This window comes from Peromyscus leucopus, chromosome 15 (genome assembly GCF_004664715.2).
Source record: "Peromyscus leucopus breed LL Stock chromosome 15, UCI_PerLeu_2.1, whole genome shotgun sequence".
Lineage (NCBI taxonomy): Eukaryota > Metazoa > Chordata > Mammalia > Rodentia > Cricetidae > Peromyscus > Peromyscus leucopus.
The window spans coordinates 34,300,845-34,319,912 of record NC_051076.1 but is presented as its reverse complement, the minus strand read 5'-3'; positions in this window follow the sequence as shown (position 1 = coordinate 34,319,912).

The window sequence follows — 19,068 nt, the reverse complement described above, 5'->3', positions numbered from 1 at the left end:
TCCTTCAACAAGGCCACATCTACTCCTGCAAGGCCACATCTCCCAACAGTACCACGTCCTATTACCACTCTATCTATCTATCTATCTATCTATGTATCTATCTATCTATGTATCTATGTATCTATGTATCTATGTATCTATCTATCTATCTATCTATCTATCTATCTATCTATCTATCTATCTAACTATCTATCTATGTATCTATGTATCTATGTATCTATGTATCTATCTATCTATCTATCTATCTATCTATCTATCTATCTATCTACTACCTATCTTCTATCTGTGTGAATGCTTGTGTGCTCATGCCATCATTCAATACATCATGGAGGTCAGCTCTACCATGTGGGTCCCAGGGATTGAACTCAGGTTAGCAGCATTGGTGGCAAGCACCTTTTCCCACTGACTAATCTCACCTGCATGTTTATGGTTGTTTTTCTTCTTTTAGGGGGCCCGCCACCCCGCTCATAAATCATACATGGAGGCTTATTCCTAATTATAAATGCCCAGTCTTAGCTTGTCTTATTTCTTGACAGCTTTCCTTAACTTAAATTATCCCACCTACCTTTTGCCTCTGGGCATTTCCCATTCTCTTACTTCTGTAAATCTTACTCTTACTCCATGTCTTGCTGTGTAGCTGGGTGTCTGGCCCCTGGAGTCCCCTTCCTTCTCTGGCTCCTTTTCCCTCTCAGATTTCTTCTATATTTTCTCTCTGCCTACCAACCCTGCCTGTCCTTTCTCCTGCTTTGCTATTGGCCATTCAGTTCTTTACTAGACCATCAGGTGTTTTAGACAGGAACAGTAACACAGCTTCACAGAGGTAAACAAGCACAACATAAAAAAAAGTAACACACCTTAAAATAATATTCTACAATACCCACACATGATTTATGTATTTAATCTTGTCAGCTTGATTGGATTGAGAAGCACCTAGGTAATGAGTAAAGTGCCCCTCTGTGAGGGGATTTCCAGATGATTAAGTAGAGGAGGAGAGCTGCTCTTAGTACGAACCCATCACGTAGGCTGGGGGCACGGATTGTATAAAACAGGGAGAAGAACAAAGCCCGCTAGTGTTGACATCACCTCCCCTGTGCTTCCTGGCTGGCATGGTGTGAATTGCCCTGCTCTGCCATGCTCTCCCTACTGTGAAAGACTGAAACCCGATTTCTTTAAGCGGTTTCCTGGGGTATTTGGTCACAGCACTGTCTCTTTCCGACAACCACAAAGCTTTTAAATATAGAAATGCTGACTATACAGGAAAGTACAGAGAACAACATGATAATCCTTCCTAATAACTCTGGCTGCCCATTTCTCTCCTTCTTTCCTCCTCCCCCTTTTCTCCTTCTCTTCCTTTCCTCCTTCTGTCTTTTCCTTTCTTCTTTCTTTCATATTTTATTTCATTGCTTATTTTAAGACAAATTATTATGCTGCCATTTTAATCCTGGATAATTCACTATATATTAGTGAATTATATATTATATAAATCCCAAATTTATAATATATGTTCAAATAATCTGTTATTAGAACTGTGTATTAGTAATGTGATATATATATTTTTTCTGAATAATTCACAGCAGTCTTCCTGCCTCAGCCTCCTAAGACTTGAGTGCTGATGTGAGCTGCATACTGGTTCTTTTAATTTATGCAACTGCAACCTGTTATCATGTTTAACAGAGGCAACACAAATCTATTAATAGAACCTATTTTTTTTCCCCGCTTTTATTGAAATTAGATCCCCCCCCTCACATAATATATCCTGATTATGGTTTCCTTTCCCTCTGTTCTTCCTCCTTCCCCTCCTTCCAGATCCATCTCTTTCCTGTCTCCCATTAGGCTTCTAAAGCAGCAGTTCTCAACCTGTGGGTTATGACCCTTTTGGGAATCAAACAACCCTTTCACAGGAGTTGCCCAAGATCATCATAAAACATATATTTGCATGACAATTCATAATAATAGCAAAATTACAGTTATGAAGTAGTAGTAAAAATAACTTTAGGGTTAGAAGGTCACCACAACATGAGGGACTGTATAAGGGTCGAAGTATTAGGAAGGTTGAAAACAACTGTTCTAAAGGATAATAATAAAATATAATAAGATAAAACAAAAACTAAAAAATTAGAATACTTATGTGCAGAGGACCTGGTGTAGACCTGTACAGGCTTTAACCCTTACCCCATCAATACACAATCATAATACAACTCATAAAATATGAGTTTTGATCAGGTTGATTTAGAGGACCTTGTTTTCTTGGTGTCCTCCATCCCCTCAGGATCTTATACTCTTTCTGCTACTTCTTCCACAAGTTCCCTGAGTCCTGAGGGAAGAGATTTGATGGAGACATACCATTTAGGACTGAATGTTACAAGGCCTCTCACACTCTGCATAATGTCTGGCTGTGGGTCTCTGTATTTTTTCTCCATCTGCTGTGGGAGGAAGCTTTTCTGATGATAGCTGAGCAAGACACTGATCTATGATCATATGTGACTATATATATATATCTGTACACATATATCTAAGAGTGGTATATATATCTTCAATATCTAAGTGCTGGATCTTGAGGTAGATCCATTCTCATATTCCTGAGGAACTGCCACACTGATTTCCATAGTGGCTATAGAAGTTTGCACCCCTACCAGCCATACATGAGTGTTCCCCTACTCTACATCCTCACTAGTGTGAGCTGTCACGTTTATTGATTTTAGCCATTCTGATTGGTGTAAGATGAAATCTCAAAACAGTTTCCATTTGTATTTCCTTGATGGCCAATGGTGTTGAATATATTTCTTTGAGTGTTTCTCAGAGATTGAGTTTCTTCTTTTGAGAATTCTGTTTATATATGTACTCCATGGTTTAATGGGGTTGTTTTCTTGATATCTAGTTTTTTTTGAGTTCTTTATATATTTTGGATATTAGCACCCTATAGGATGTATAGTTGGTAAAAAAAAAAATGTTTTCCCAGTCTGTAGACTGTAACTTTGAGTGACAGTGTTCTTTTTTTTACAGAGGCTTTTTAGTTTCATAAGAGTTCCCATTTATTGTTGACCTCAGTGCCTGTACTAATGGTGTTCTGTTGAGAAAGTCTTCTCCTGTGTAAGTGAGTTCAAGGCTATTCTCCACTCTCTCTTCTATGAGGTTTAGTCTTGTTTTATGTTGAGGTCTTTGATGTCTTTGGAATTGAATTTTGTTCAGATTGATAAGTATGGATCTATTTGGATTCTTCTACATGCAGCCATGTAGTTTTACAAGCAGCATTTTTTGAAAATGTTGTATTTTTTCCCCCAGTGTGCATTTCTAGCTTCTTTATAAAAAAAAACAACAGGTGCCCATAGATATGTGGATTAATGTCTGAATCTTCAATTTGATTCCATTGGTCAATATGTCTTTTTTTGTGCCAGAACCATGCTGTTTTTATTGCTATAGCTCTGTAGTACCATACCTATTCAATATAGTACTTGAAGTCTGAGCAGAGCAATAAGACAACTGAAGGAGATCAAGGGGATGCAAATTGGAAAGGAAAAAAATCAAAGTATCTTTATTTGTAGATGTTATGATAGTATACCTAAGTGTTCTTAAAAATTCCACAGGGAGACTTCTACAGCTGATAAACAATTTTGGCAAAATAACTGGATACAAAATTAACTCACAAGTATCAGTATCTCTCCTACATACAAATGACAAATGGACTGAGGGAAAAAAATCAGGAAAACAGCACCTTTTATGATAGCCTCAAATATATATATCTTAGGGTAACTCTAACAAAGCAACTGAAAGCTTGTATTATAAAACTTTAAGACATAGAAGAAAGAAATTGAAGAAGGTATCAGAAGATGGAAAGACCTCCCATGCTCGTGGGTTGGTAGGATTAATATAGTAAAAATGGCCATCCTACAAAAAACAGTTTACAGATTCAATGCAATCCCCTCCAAAATTCCAATATAATTCTTCACGGATATTGAAAGGACAAATTTCAGCTTCATATGGAAACGCACGCGCGCGCGCGCACGCGCGCACACACACACACACACCAGAATAGCTAAAACAATCCTAAGTATCAGTTTTTCTCCTTCAGTTGTCTACTGCTCTGCTAGAACTTCACATATTGAATAGGTGTGGAGAGAGTAGACAACTTTGTCTTACTACAGATTTTAGTGGAATCGCTTTGAGTTTCTTTCCATTTAAATTGATGTTGGCTATGGACTTTCTGTAAATGGTCTTCATTATGTTGAGGTATGTCCCTTATATCCCGAATGTCTCCAAGACTTTAATCATTAAGGGATGTTAGATTTTGGCAATGGCTTTTTCTGCATCAAGTGAGATAATCATGTGTTTTTTTGTCTTTCAGTCAATTTATATGTGGATTCCATTTATTGATTTATGATGTTGAAACATCCCTGCATCCCTGGGATGAAGTCTACTTGATCATAATAATCTTTTTGATATGTTCTCAGATCAGGTTTGCAAGCATTTTATTGAGAATTTTTGCATCTATGTTCAGAAGGAAAATTGGTCTGCAATTCTTTCTTGTTGGGTCTTGATGTGACTTGGGTGTCAGAGTAACCGTGGCCTTGTAAAACAAATTGGGCAATGTTTCTTCTGTTTCTATTTTGTCGAATAATTTGAAGAGTATGAGCATTAACTTTTCTTTGAAAGTGTGGTAGAATTCTACACTAAAACCATCTGTTCCTGGGCTTTCTTTGGTTTGTAGACTTTTAATGACTGCTTTTATTTCACTAGGGGTTGTAGGTCTGTCTAAATTGCTTCTCTGATCTTGATTTAACTTTGGTAAGTGGTATTTATTAAGAAAATTATCCACTTATTTTAGATTTTCCAATTTGGAGATCAGGTTTTAAAAATATGCCATTAAGATTCTCTAGATTTCCTCAGTGTCTGGTGTTATGCCCCCCTTTTATTTCCAATTTAATTTGTATATTCTCTCTCTGCCTTTTAGTTAACTTGGATATAGGTTTGATTTTTTTTTTTTAAAGAACCAACTCTTTGTTTCATTGATTCTTTGTATTTTTTGTTGTTTTCTTTATATTGTATTGATTTCAGCCCTGAGTTTGATTATTTCTTGCCATCTACCAGTTTGAATGTGATTTCTTTTGTTCTAGAGCTTTCAGATGTGTTATTACCATTATAAAATCTGTCCAGTTATTTAATGTAGGCACTTAATGCTGTGAATTTCCCTCTTAGAACCAACTTCATTATGTCCCATAAGTTTGGGTATGCTGTGAATTCATAATTTTAATTCCAGAAAGTCCCTAATTCCTGTCTTGACCCATTTTTATTAAGTAGTGAATTGTTCTGTTTCCATGAGTTTGTAAGCTTTCTGTTGTCTCTGGTGTTGATATCCAGCTTTGATCCATGGTGGTCTAATAGGATGTAAGCTGTTCTTTCAGTTTTCTTGAGTCTCTGTATCTGTTGAGACTTGCTTTGTGTTCAAGTATGTGGTCCGTTTTGGAGAGTACTGAGAAGAAGGTACATTCTTTTGTATTTGGGAGAAATGTTCTGTAAATACTGTTGATCCATTTGGTTTATAATGTCAGTTAGCTCCAGCATTTCTCTGTTTAGTTTTTATTTGGATGACCTATTTATTGGTGAAAATGGGATACTGAGCTCTCCCACTATGCATGTGTGAGATCAATGTGATTTAATAGGTAGTAATGTTTCTTTTATGAAGTTGTGTGTACTTGTGTTTGGTACATAGTTGTTAAGAACTGCAATGTCCTCCTTGCAGGATTTTTCCTTTAACCAATATGTAATGTCCTTCCCTATCTCATCTGATTAGTTTTGGTTTGAAGTCTATTTTTTCCAGATATCAAAATGGCTACCCCAGTTTGCTTCTTGGGTTCATTGGCTTAGAATATCTTTTTCTATCCTTTTGCCCTGAAATGATGCCTATCCTTGATGTTAAGGTCTGTTTGTTTGTTTGTTTTTTGATACAGCAGAAGGATGGTCCTATTTTGCATTCATTCTGTTAGTCTATATCTTTTTATTGGGGAATTGAAACCATTTAATTTGAGAGATATCAATGAGCAGTGTTTGTTGATTCCCATTTTGTTGTTGTTGTTGTGGTGGTTGTGTGTGTGTTTCCTGTCTTTTGATTTGTTGGTCAGGGATTATTTATTCCCTGTGTTTTCTTGGGTGTGGTTACCCTCTTTAGGTTGGAGTTTTTCTTTTAGCTCCTTCTGAAGGGCTGGATTTGTAGATAGATATTGCTTAAATTTAGTAAGTTGGTTTTTTGTCATGGAATATCTTATTTTCTCCACCTACTGAGATTGAAAGTTTTGCTGGTAGAGTAGTCTGGGCTAGCATCTGTGGTGTCTTAAGAGTTTGTAGAATCTCTCACATTGGCTAGTGGTTAGGATTCCTGTTTTTCTGGCAGGAATGGGTACTCCCAGTGTTACTTGTTGAGCCCAGCAGTGGTGCCACATGCCTTTAATCCCAACACTTGGGAGGCAGAGGTAGATGGATCTCAGTGAGTTTGAGGCTAGCCTGGTCTACAAAACAAGTTCCAGGATAGCTAGGACTGTTACACAGAGAAATCTTGTCTCAAAAACAAACACACAACAACAACAACAAAAGTGTTTATAGAATATCTATTCAGGCCCTTCTGGCCTTTACAGTCTCCATTGAAAAGTCAGGTGTTATTTTAGTAGGTCTGCCTATACAGACCTATTATTTGGTCTTTTTACCTTGCAGCTTTTAATGTTATTCTTTTGTTCTGTATGTTTAGTGTTTTGACTATTATGTGCCAAGGGGACTTTCTTTTCTGGTCCAGTCTATTTGTCATTGTGTATGCTTCCTGTACCTTGATATGAGCCTCCTTCTTTAGATTCTTCTATGATTCTGCTGAAAATATTTTCTGTGCCTTTGGCCTGTGTTTCTTCTTCGTTTATTCCTATTTTTCTTAGATTTGGTCTTTTCATAGTGTCCCATAGTTCCTGGATGTTTTATGGTGAGATTTTTTTTTTTAAATTTATTTATTATGTATACAGTATTCTGCCTACACACCAGAAGAGGGCACCAGATCAAATTACAGATGGTTGTGAGCCACCATGTGGTTGCTGGGAATTGAACTCAGAACCTCGGGAAGAGCTGCCAGTGCTCTTAACCTCTGAGCCATCTCTCCAGCCCCTATGGTGAGATTTTTGTTGTTGGTTTTTAGATTTAACATTTCTTTGACTGGGGTATTCATATCTCAAAACTTATCAGTGAGATTCTCTCTCCATCTCTTGTATTCTGTTGGTGAAGATTGCCTCTGAGGTTCCTGTTTGAGTTCCTAAATTTTTTTTTCTTTTTTTTTTTTTTTTTTTTTTCGAGAAGTTTCTCTGTTAGCTTTTCTTTTGACTACTTGGTACCTGGCTGTCAGAGATCCGCTGCTCTGCTCCGATCTGGGATTGCTGCGCAAGCCCTAAATTTTTCTTTTCCAAATTTCTCTCAATTTGAGTTTTCTTTATTGATTCTATTCTCACTTTCAGGCCTTGAACTGTTTTATTCATTGTCTTTCACTCTATTGTGTTTTCATAGATTTCTTTAAGGGAATTATTCCTTTCCTTTTTAAGAACCCCTAATCATATTCATCATCAGATCCTCTGCATATATATATTATAGCTATTTGCTTAGTGTTTTTATGGGATTCCTGACTATGAGAACAAGTGGGTCTCTGACTCTTTTGCCTGCTCTTGGGACTCTTCTCCTTTTGTTGGGTTGCCATGCCCAACTTTGATATGAAAGTTTTTTGCTTTATCTTATTGCATTTTATTATGTTATGTTTGGTTGTTATCTTTTAGAAGGCTGTTCCTTTCCAATGAGAGACAGAAAGGAAGTGGATTCAGAGGGGAGGGGAAGTGGGGCGAAGCTGAGAGGAGCATAGGGAGGGGAAACTATAACCAGGATATATTGTATGAGAAAATCAATTTTAAATAAAAAGGAACTATCATTTTCATAAAGGCTTATTTTAATGCCCTTTTCTTGTGCTTCAGCTATGATGCAATACTCAGGGCCTCTTGTGCTGGGATTACTGAGTTCTAGTGGAGACATATTGTCCTCTTCTTGATTGTGTTTTTATGCTGGCATCTATGCACCTGGGTTTAGGAAGATTCTAGGTGCTAATATCTGGTCTTTGTAGGGTGGGTGTTTTGTTCCTTTATTTCTGTTGTCCTTTCTGTTTCTTAGGATAGAGTGTGGTTGCTTTGTGTTGCCTAGTAGAAAACAGGGATCTTGTTCTTTGGAATCCTGATAGATGTGGTCACTAGGGGTTATAGGTAGAATAGGTAGAATGTATTTCTAGGTAGCTGAAAGTTTTCTGTGTCCTGCCTGGCCTGTGGTCAGGATAAATCTCTCTCACCCACTGGTTCCACAGCCACTCAGACCCAAATAAACACTCACAGTCTATTTTTTTTTAAAAAGATTTTATTTATTATGTATACAGTGTTCTGCCTGCATGCCAGAAGAGGGCGCCAGATCTCATTACAGATGGTTGTGAGCCACCATGTGGGTGCTGGGAATTGAACTCAGGACCTGTGGAAGAACAGCCAATGCTCTTAACTGCTGAGCCATCTCTCCAGCCCCACAGTCTAATATTTTTAAACTATAGCCATGGTAAGCTTCTTGTTATCTAGTTCTTATATCTTAAATTAACCCATTTCTACAAATCTATACTTTGCCACATGGGTCATGGCTTACCAGTACAGTACCTTTATATCTTGCTGCTTCTGGCAGTGGCTGGCAGCATCTCTCCTGTTCTAGTTTAGTTTGAAAATAATATAAGCTTATGTGTGTTTATTTGGGACCAAGTGACTGTGGGACATGGGCGGGAGAGATTCCACAGGACAAGAGAAAACCGCTGGCTACATTTCTAGGTATTGGGAGCTAACATTTAGGAATGTGGAAGGGCTGGGAGGGGTTCCTGAAGGGGTTCACAGGATGGAGGAAAGCAGGGTGTTCCACCAGGATCTGCTTAGTCCCCTAGAAATGGGGTCAGAGAGTGAGATGAGGCCACAGCAGATGGTCTGTTACAGAGCTGGTGAGCAGCCTGAGGGATTGGATAGAGGGAATGGAGGGGAAGGAAAGGGGAAGGGAAGGGGAAGACCTGAAGTTATCTTCCCTACTTCCCTGGCTGGAGTAGCCTGAGAGTTCCCATGGGATGCCTGTTGGAGTTGGGGGCTGGGATAAAAGCAATGAGGGAGGACAGAAAGATCTGTGTTGTCCACCAAAGAGTGGGGGAGGAGGAAAGAGAGGCTTCAGCAGGTGTTCTGCTCTAGAGCCGGGGATAAGACCGGGGGAATGGTCTTGGAGGAGCTGACCTGGTAAAGGTCTGTAGTTACCCTGTGTGCTTCCCTGGCTGGAGTCAGTAGTACCTAACTTCAAGCCTACCTTCACCCTTGATCAACTATTCACAAAAGACTCTTACAACTGGTTTATTTAAATTAGGATCAAGGCGAGATCCAATTATTTCATTTGCTTGTAAAGCTTTTGAAATCTTTTCCTTTAGAACATACTTGACCTGTTGAAGAAACTGGTTGGGTTTGTGGCTCTGCAAATGTTCCAAATGATGTATTTGTTTCTTTTTTCCTCTGGCTGCTCTGCAAACCAAAAGTTAGATCAAAATCTCAATTACATTCAACTTTAATGCTTTTTTAATGAGGAACACTTCATAAGCAGTGATGTGTATGTTTTAGTGCATTACATCATGTGGTAAACAATGTCTGGTATCCCACTTCTGAGACTTTTAAAACTGATAAGTGAGCTCAATGAGGTAGCCTGGTCCCTTCATCATGAGGTCTCCAGTGTTCCTCCCCATAGTTTTAGCATCTGTTGATGTTCATTACCTCAATTGATGATTTCACCAATGCATTTAATAACCATCACTTTTTTAAAAAGGAAAATGATTCTTCTTGACTTTGGGGTTTGTAAAGATTTTGTTAAATGTCTTTTGGATCATATAGAAGAGCAAAATAATTGCACATGCCTTATTTCTGCTCACCCTGAAGTTCTAGGAGCAATTCCAAATGACAAACCAGAGTCAAGAAATATTCCTGGTTGTCAGATTACAAAATCTAAGTAACATTTACACCAAAGGGGCTAGGACTTCTTGGAAAGAGGACTGATTCCAAGTCTTGGCTTAAAAACAGGCAAGATGAACCTGAGAAACCTTGTAGTACCTGTAAGCAAAGAATTTACTAAAAATAATAGGACTATATCAAAAGGTTCCCCTAGGGCAAGTCTGAAGGATCTTTGGCTAGCACCAGACAGAGCGATTTGAGCACCCAAAATAAAGTGACCAAAATAGACCATTTCATTTAAAGTGCATTAAAAGCCCATGATTCTCAGCTGCTGTAGACAACAACAGTAACAACCAATGAAACAGGTAGAGGGCCACACATCCACCAACCAAAACAAAAACACATCCTCCATAGCCCAGAAAGGAAGAAGGGCACAAACATCTTACTATAAAAATCTATGAATTGCAGGAAAAATGATTAACTATCCAAAAAGATCCTGTGGCCACCATCTGAAGAATATGTTGTAGGAAAGAAGAGCGGAATCAAGTCCAGGGACCACTCAAATTGCCACTTGTCCACAGAGGAAAGAGCTAGCCTCTGACCTCCTGGGGTGCTTAGCCCTGGTAGGGAAGACTGTTGTCATTAGACAGTAGATAGGATGTACATAAAGGGGAACACAGACGATGCCACTGAAGAGTGCAAGAAGAGCATCGGACTGTCCTGGGACAAATAGGGCAGAGGGGATGCCCACACTGAGTCTCCGAGGTTACTAGGAGTCAGTGACTCTCCCACCCTAAGGCAACTTCAGGTCCAGCTGGAGCCTGATAGACCCAAAGCAGCTGTGGTCAAAAGTGACTCAGGACTAGGACGGGATTAAGCAGCCAGGGCGAAGCGAACATTGAGTCTGGTAGGGAAGAGACAAGAGATGATTGATAGACTGAAAGTTGACCAGTCTTGGCCCAAGGAGGAGAGAGCACAAATGTCTTTTGAATGATGATCATTTCATTATTTATGTGATCATTGCTTATCTTAGTGGCTAGGTGTTAGTTTAGGGAGACAAAAGCCGTGAGTTAAAAGGTAGGATAAAGAGGCAAACATCAGTGAATGACAAACCAAAACTGTGTTAGTTGGCTAAATTATGCTGGGCTGATGAGATAGACATCATAGAAAAAAAAGTGCCAAGACAGTTTAGATATGTTATCTGGCACTACATTGAAGTTATAAGCATTGGAGATGTTATAAATTCCAGGAATTCAAAACCACATTAAGACATAACTAGGCAGACTGAAGTAAGCAGTGGAGAATCACCCTCACTTGCTGAATATTAGGAGGATGACCTTGGATTAGACTGTCACACAACCCAAGGGTTCTGCAAATGTCCTTGTTTCTGTGAATTGACTAAATGAACTCTGCTAATAGGGTAGTATTCTGGATGCTGTGGACTGCCTTAAAGCATAGATGTATAGAGAAAGCTATAACTCTTGATGGGACTGAAGTGTAAAGATCTAGAAGAGGGTGTCTGCAAATACTTAACAAAATGATGGCATTTTCCCACACCCTACTTGCGATAGTAAAATCAGTATAACCTTTCTGGAAAAACATTTAACAGTGTGTTTAAAGGTCCATAATGCCTGCTTGCATGCTGATGTAATAACTGTACCTTTGAAACAAAAACCTATTAAAAAGAAATGCTTTAAAATATTCAAGCATGTATGTACAAAGTATATCAGTATTCTAACTAAGGAAAATTTGAAAACGATAGAAATTTCTAAAAGTTAGGGCATGGTTTACATAGTCACACCCATCCACATGGTCGATCATGTAGGAAGTGAAGTTCTCAGCACTGTGGTAAATATTTATTATTTATGATTAAGTTAAAAGTAGGAACTAAAGTGTATATATAGAAAAAGAACATCTAAAGCATGGGAATACAGCAAATTCATCTGTAATCAATCACTATATATTACTTAGCAAACTTTTATTAAAGAACAATTTATATACAGTGACATTTGCTGGCTTAGGCATCCAGCTGGATAGAATTTGATGACAGTTTGTACTTGTGTGACTATATCCCAAGTTAAGAGAAAAGCTGTTTCTTTCATCCCATTTATATTCCCTTCTTCCAATTTCCTGATCCTTGTGAAAACCCATGCTTTCTATCGATCTGTAGTTTGGCCTTTTCTAACATTTCATGTAAACGGAACCTTACTGCTGGTAGCATTTGTGCTAGTGTTATGTTTCTGGGTGTCTCCATGACACTGGGTGTGTCAATAGTGTGCCCTTTGTGTTGCCAATGGCTTTCCAATATACAGACACAGGACAGTCTGATCCTCTAATGACCAGTTCCTGGGTGTCTCAAGTTTCTCACTGTGGTGAACAAAACTACACTCACCATTATGATGCAGCTCTGTGCTGTCACATCTGTCCCCTCTTTAAGGTAAACAAGTAAAATGGAGTTATTAGGGGTTAGAGAGATGGCTTAAGTAGAGTATTACTGCTCTTTCAGAGGACTCTGGTTCAGTTTTCAACACCCACATGGCTGGCTCCAGGGAATCTCAGCCCTTCTTCTGGACTCCTAGGGTCTCAGAAATACCTGTGGTACACATACAAATGAAACACTCATACACTAAATAAAACTAATAAACACTTAAGTATAAAACAAAACAAAATGGAGTTATTGGATTACTTGTTGATTATAAGGCATTTCCAGTGTCTATTTTCAAACACATGTACCATTTTCGGTACATTGTTCATTATAGTTCCTTTACGTCTTGACAGGGGGCATTGTTGATGTTGCAACTTAACCATGGCAATGAGTTCAGAGTGGTACCTAAATGTGGATTTAATGCATGTTTCCTTAGTGACTAGCAATGCTGGGCATCTGTGGTGGTTTGAAAGAAAATGGCCCCCAAAGGGAGTGACACTATTAGGAGGTGTGGCCTTGTTGGAGGAAGTGTGTCACTGTGTGGGAGGGCTTTGAGGTCTCATTTGCTCAAGCTTCCCTCAGGGTGACTGTCAGTCAGCTTCCTGTTGCCTCTGAGTCAAGATGTAAGGACTCTCAGTTACAGCACCATGTCTGCCTGCATGTCACTATGCTCCCCTCCATGATGTTAATAGACTGAACCTCTGAAACTGTAAGTGAGCTACATCAATTAAATACTTCCTTTATAAGAGTTGCCTGGGTCATGGTGTCTCTTCACAGCAATAGAAACCCTAACTAAGACAGCATCTTTCTAAGTACTTATTTGCAATACACATACCATTGATGAGAAGTCTATTTGAACCCTTCATACCCCACTCATATTTATAGGACTATCTTCTTATTCTTAAATTCTATTCTTTATATTTCCTAAATACATAAAGGTAGTCATTGACTATGTATTTTCAAGTCTTTTCCCAATCCATGACTTCTCTTTTCCCCATTAACTGTGTCATCTAGGAGAATAAAATTTAACTTTGTGTTTATCTTGTCGTTATTTTTCTTTTATAGTTTGCATTGTTTGTATCTCATTTTAGAAATCTTTGTCTAACCCCTAATTGCCAAGATCTCTACTCTATCTTCTAGCAATTTCATTGTTTTAGCTCTGAGGTTTATCATCATTGCCATCATCATTCATCATCATCATCATCATCATCATTTTGTTTTCCCAAGACAAGGTTTTTCTGTGTAGTCCTAGCTGGCCTGAAACTCTGCTCTGTAAGCCAGGCTGGCCTCAAACTCAAAGATCTACCTGCCTCGGCCTCCAGAGTGCTAGGATTAAAGGCGTGCATCACCCTGCCTGACTTAGCTCTGAAATTTAAATCTATGACTCATTTTAAGTTTTTTTTTTTTTGTTTTTGTTTTAATATGGAAAGTGAGGAAAGAGGGTTTTGGATTGTTTTTGGATGCTTTTAAATCATATGGAGGAAATTCTCTTCTATTTCTGAACTTCTGAGAATCTTTTTATCATGTATGGGTATTGAATTTTTTCAATTTCTTATTCTTCAACTATTGAAACTAATTCATCTTTTTTGCCAATTGCGATAACAAATTAATTTGACTATTTTTGAGAGTTAAGGTAACTATATATTCTTTGTCTAAACTGTGTCTGTCAATATATACTTTTACATGTTGAGAATTTTGATTTGCTAAGTAGTTACTAAGGATGGATGTAGGCTATTGATAATGTAGTTTTCTTTTCACACTGTATTTTTGTGACTTGGGTGTAGGGCAGTATTCACAGTAATCCCTCTTCACATTCATTCTGGTATTTTCTGTAACAACATCTCAAGAATTGACATCATTTCTCAGCAAATTTTGGTACAATTCAGCCATGAATTCATCCAGAGTTGAATTTTGTTTGAGGGAGTATTTTAACTTTAAATTCAATTTCTCTTACAGGTAAAAAGCTATTCAATTCATCCTTTGGTGGTTTTCATATAGCAGGTAGTTTGCATTTTTTCCAATTTCATAATTTCTTTTAATTTTAACTAAGCTGTTCAACCTATTGACATAAAGATACCCTGGTATTTCCTTATTGTCCCTTTAGTGTCTGCAGGGGCACTAATGGCACCCCTTCTCTCTTTGTTCACGTTGCCAACTCTGTCTGTTTTCCTTTATTGCCTTATCGGTTTGGCTACAGGCTTATCAGTTTTACTCTTTTCATTGTTTCAAAAATCTATTTTGATAATTCCTATTTTATTGTTTTGGGTCTTTTGTTATTTCTCTCCCTCAATTTACTTTAGATTTCTTTGCATTATTTTAATCAACAAAAGTCAATAAATAAAACCAAATATGACAGTTGAGATGCCGTAAAATCATTTTTCTTTTGAGGTGCCTCCATGAGAAATCTATGTTTAAAGAAAGGACCAGAGATTGCCCTGGTCTCCCATGACTACTATCAGGAGCAGAATTGATAAGATAATATGTAGGTAGAGTTTTCCTGTGCCGGCAGCTGCTCCCAAAAATAATCACTCAGAAACTTAATATTAATTGTAATGATGGGCAGATAGCTCAGGCTTGTTACTAGATAACACTTACATTTTAATTTAACCCATATTTCTTATCCACCCTCTGCCATGTGGTGGTACCTTTTTTCAGCATGGTGTGTTTATCTCTTGCTTCCTCTGTATCTGCTTGGGACTCCTCTCTCTACTCTTTCTTCCTCCCAGCATTCTCAGTTTGGCTCTTCCACATAACCTTATCCTGTTCAGCTAATGGCAAGTCAGCTTCTTTATTAAACCAATCAGAGTAATACATATTCACAGTGTAAAGAAAGATCATTCCACGGCATTTTTGTCTAATTATAAAGGAAGGTTTTAACCTTAACATAGTAAAACTATATATAACAAAACAGTTATTAAGTAAGAATTACAGTTAAAATATCCAGTCTATTTGTATTTGGCAAATTTAGAGAAAATGCCCTGTCTAACTTATTTTTGTGCCTCTAAACTTTTATACCTAATTTACCTTTTAGCATAACTAAGGAAAACTTTAACTATGACTATCTCATCTTCCACTCCATCAAAGTTCCCAGAAGGTTATCATATTACCTAAGTATACAAGAAGTGCAGTGCAAGCCACTTCCAAAACAACAAAGATATCTGGCTGCTTGACAGTCACTCTAGGTTCTTCTGTAACATTTGGGCATCTATCTTCAGCCTACAGGCCTAGAATATCTGACAGACATATTTGAGAAGCAGGGAATTTTGAAGAACTGTCCTTCAAACTTTGGCAGTTGCTTTTTTTGTGTCCTGCTGGTCCAGTTTGGAGAGTATACTGTCAGCAATTGAGGCAAGGGCAGTTTCTTAGCCTAGATGGCTAGCTTTTGCCCTAAAGAAAACAAACTCTACATACCTGAGTTGCTTCAATGTCCCTCATCTTCTTTGAAGTCGATTGGTGCTGCCAGGAGCAGATGTGTCTCACTGTCATGAAAAGCCTTAGGTTATTAAACACATTAAATGCTCTATTCTATAGGCCTTTGAAGTGTTTGAAGACCATCTATCTATCTAAATATATCTGTTTATGACCTTGAAACATACCTAACATGACTATAAGTTTGACATTGTAGGTGACTATTAATCTGTATTTCTTAATTATACATTACATTTTAAATGAGATGCATAAACACAATACCCTAAACAAGAGTAGAAACATACATACAGCATAACAAAATTAACATTAAATTTGCATCAATAAACCCAAATCCATATCAATGTAAAATATTTTGAAATTAAAAACTTTTTTTAGATTAAAGTAGACTCAGAAATCTACCCTTTACTCATTATTTCTATATTATAGCCCCCTTTTTTCCTATAGGAAGAGATTTTTTAATTTAACTCTTGTTTAGTCTTTTTCTTTACTAACTATGACCAATAATAATTTGTAACCAACCCCCCTTAAATGACAATAAACATCCACAAACATCTTTTGGGAATATGGGTATCATTCTCTAGACTACTTCCTGTTGTTTTTGGGGCATTGGCATCTTTGGGAGAAACTTGAGAATTCTTTTTTTTTTTCTTTTTTCTGAGACAGGGTTTCTCCGTGTAGTTTTGGTGCCTGTCCTGGATCTTGCTCTGTAGACCAGGCTGGCCTTGAACTCACAGAGATCCACCTGTCTCTGCCTCCCGAGTGCTGGGATTAAAGGCATGTGCCACCACTGCCCGGCTTAACCTTGAGAATTTTAAAGGTAACAAACATCAGTATTAATACAAGTATAGATTGTGCATTGTACACAAGTCAGCCAAAGATGATTTTTTTGTTTTATGTTTGAGCAGGTAAAATATACATCATATGTCTTGTAATTCTTCTAGGTTTATTTCTTTATGTTTGTAGCCAGGATTTTCGGTGGGGTGGGGGTGGGGTGGGGGGGTGGGGGTCTTCCTCAATCAAACCTGATCGTCTTTAACTTTGAACGAATTCACAGCCTTTCATTTTCTGTGGAAATAAAAACATAACCTCTTCCCCAAAGTAACATATCTTTTGACTTCTATTTTGAAGTCAAGACATTTTAAAAATATATGGGTTGGTTGAATTCAGCAGCTTTTATAATCAAATGTCTCTGAGCAGCTATGGCTCCTTCCTCAGCTGTCAAAAAATTCAAAGACAATACAATAACATACAGATCCCACTCTGTGTATTTTCCACCTTTGTGTGGCTTTTTAAAATGTTACTTTACTTCCTTTTTAAGGGCTTTATTATTTTAAAACTATATATTTCTTTTTTTTATGACTGTCTACATCCTTTTTCTTTTCTCTAAGCCTTTATACATATTTAAATACACTGTAACTCATTTAGAGGTTTTTTTTCCCATCTGAATCTATCATCTTTTTTTGACCACATGAGCCTTTGAACTGCTAAGTGGCATGGCTAGGACTTCTGTCTCTGTTTTGGTGGCTAGCTCAACCCCTCTTGGTTTCCCAACAGCCTAGTTTCATGGTGGAGGTACCAGTGAGAGCCATGTTTACAGCCCTAACTCTGGGGAGTTTTTGGATTCACTTTGCTACTGAACAGTGTGCTGCTTTGCTGCTCATAAACCCCATTTAAGTGTTCAGTATCAGGGTCTCTTAAAAGAGCCATGCCTGTTTTGCTGATAGTACTGAGCCAGGAAGCCACCAGCAAACAGAGCCCACAGAAGAAAAGGCAGTTACCAAGAAACTGTGCTTGATTCCATTTTGTGTGTGTGTGTGTGTGTGTGTTTAGAATCCTTTTTTCAAGCTCTGTCAGGTCTTTTCTTTGTTTTTGTTTTTGTTTTTCAGAGACAGGGTTTCTCTGTGTAGCTTTGGTGCCTTTCCTGGAACTCAAGGCTGGCCTTGAACTCACAGAGATCCACCTGGCTCTGCCTCCCGAGTGCTGGGATTAAAAGCATGCGCCACCACTGCCCAGCTCTGTCAGGTCTTATATGGAAATTCTGGCTCCATGTTGGAATGCCATTTGTAGACAGATGTTTCTTTTTCACTTAGTAGTTCCCAAATAACCAACACAGAAACTTAATATGAATTATATAAATGTTCAGCCAGTAGCTTGGGCTTGTTACTAGCTAATTCTTACATTTTAAATTATTTCGTATTTCTTACCTACCCTCTGCCACGTGGTGGTACCTTCTTTCAGCACAGTATGCTTATCTCCTGCTTCTTTCATGTCTGCCTGTGTCTCCTTTCTCTATCCCTTCTTCCTCCCAGCATTCTCAGTTTGGCTCTCCCACTTAACCTTAATCTGTTCAGCTATTGGCCAGTCAGCTTCTTTATTAAACCAATCAGAATAATAGATACTTACAGTGTACAGAAGGATTATTCCACAGCAATGCTACTTCTTTACAATGAAAAAGTTTCTCAGTGAAGCAGTGCTACTGGCCCAGAGATCCAAAACAATACATTCCTTTCCCACATCCATTTTTATATTAGATATCCTCAGTGTAGCTCTTAAAACTACTGTACTTTGCTTTTCTAGGCTAAGAAAATGAAAGTATAACAGAGAATAATCTCTATTACTAACCTCCTGAGACTATCTTGATAAAAACTGTAAAGTGCCCCCACAGGAAAATAGCTGTGAAGTGTAATTGCCAGTATGCTAAGTAGGAATTTGTCATGAATATCAACATATTGTCACTGAGAGATGCTTCATCACTGAAATAATGATATCCTTCTCACCAAAGCAATACATGGATGTCTGCTTGTTTACTGCAGTGGGCTACCAAAGAGACCCATGTTCTCAGAAAGTTCATAGTTTCAGTGGGTCTAAGGCCATCATGGTATGAATGTGAAATGATTCCCAGTGTTTGCAAACATGGGCCCCAGCTGGTGGCACTATTTTGGGAAATCCTGGGGCCTTTGGGAGAAGGGGCCTTGATGGAAGAAGTGGGTTGTTGGGAGAGTAGGTACTGATGGTTATAGCCAAGTCCTTATTCTAACCCAAGTTCCCTGCTCATGTGTGAACAACCTATAACCACACCCTTCTTCCACCAAAGGTCACAGGACCTTTGAAAGTAAGGGGGAAATATTAACACAATAGAGTTCCAGAAGAGTCATTGGCAGAGGTTTGGAGATAGGGAGAAGGTTGAATAGTGAACCACTTAGGTCA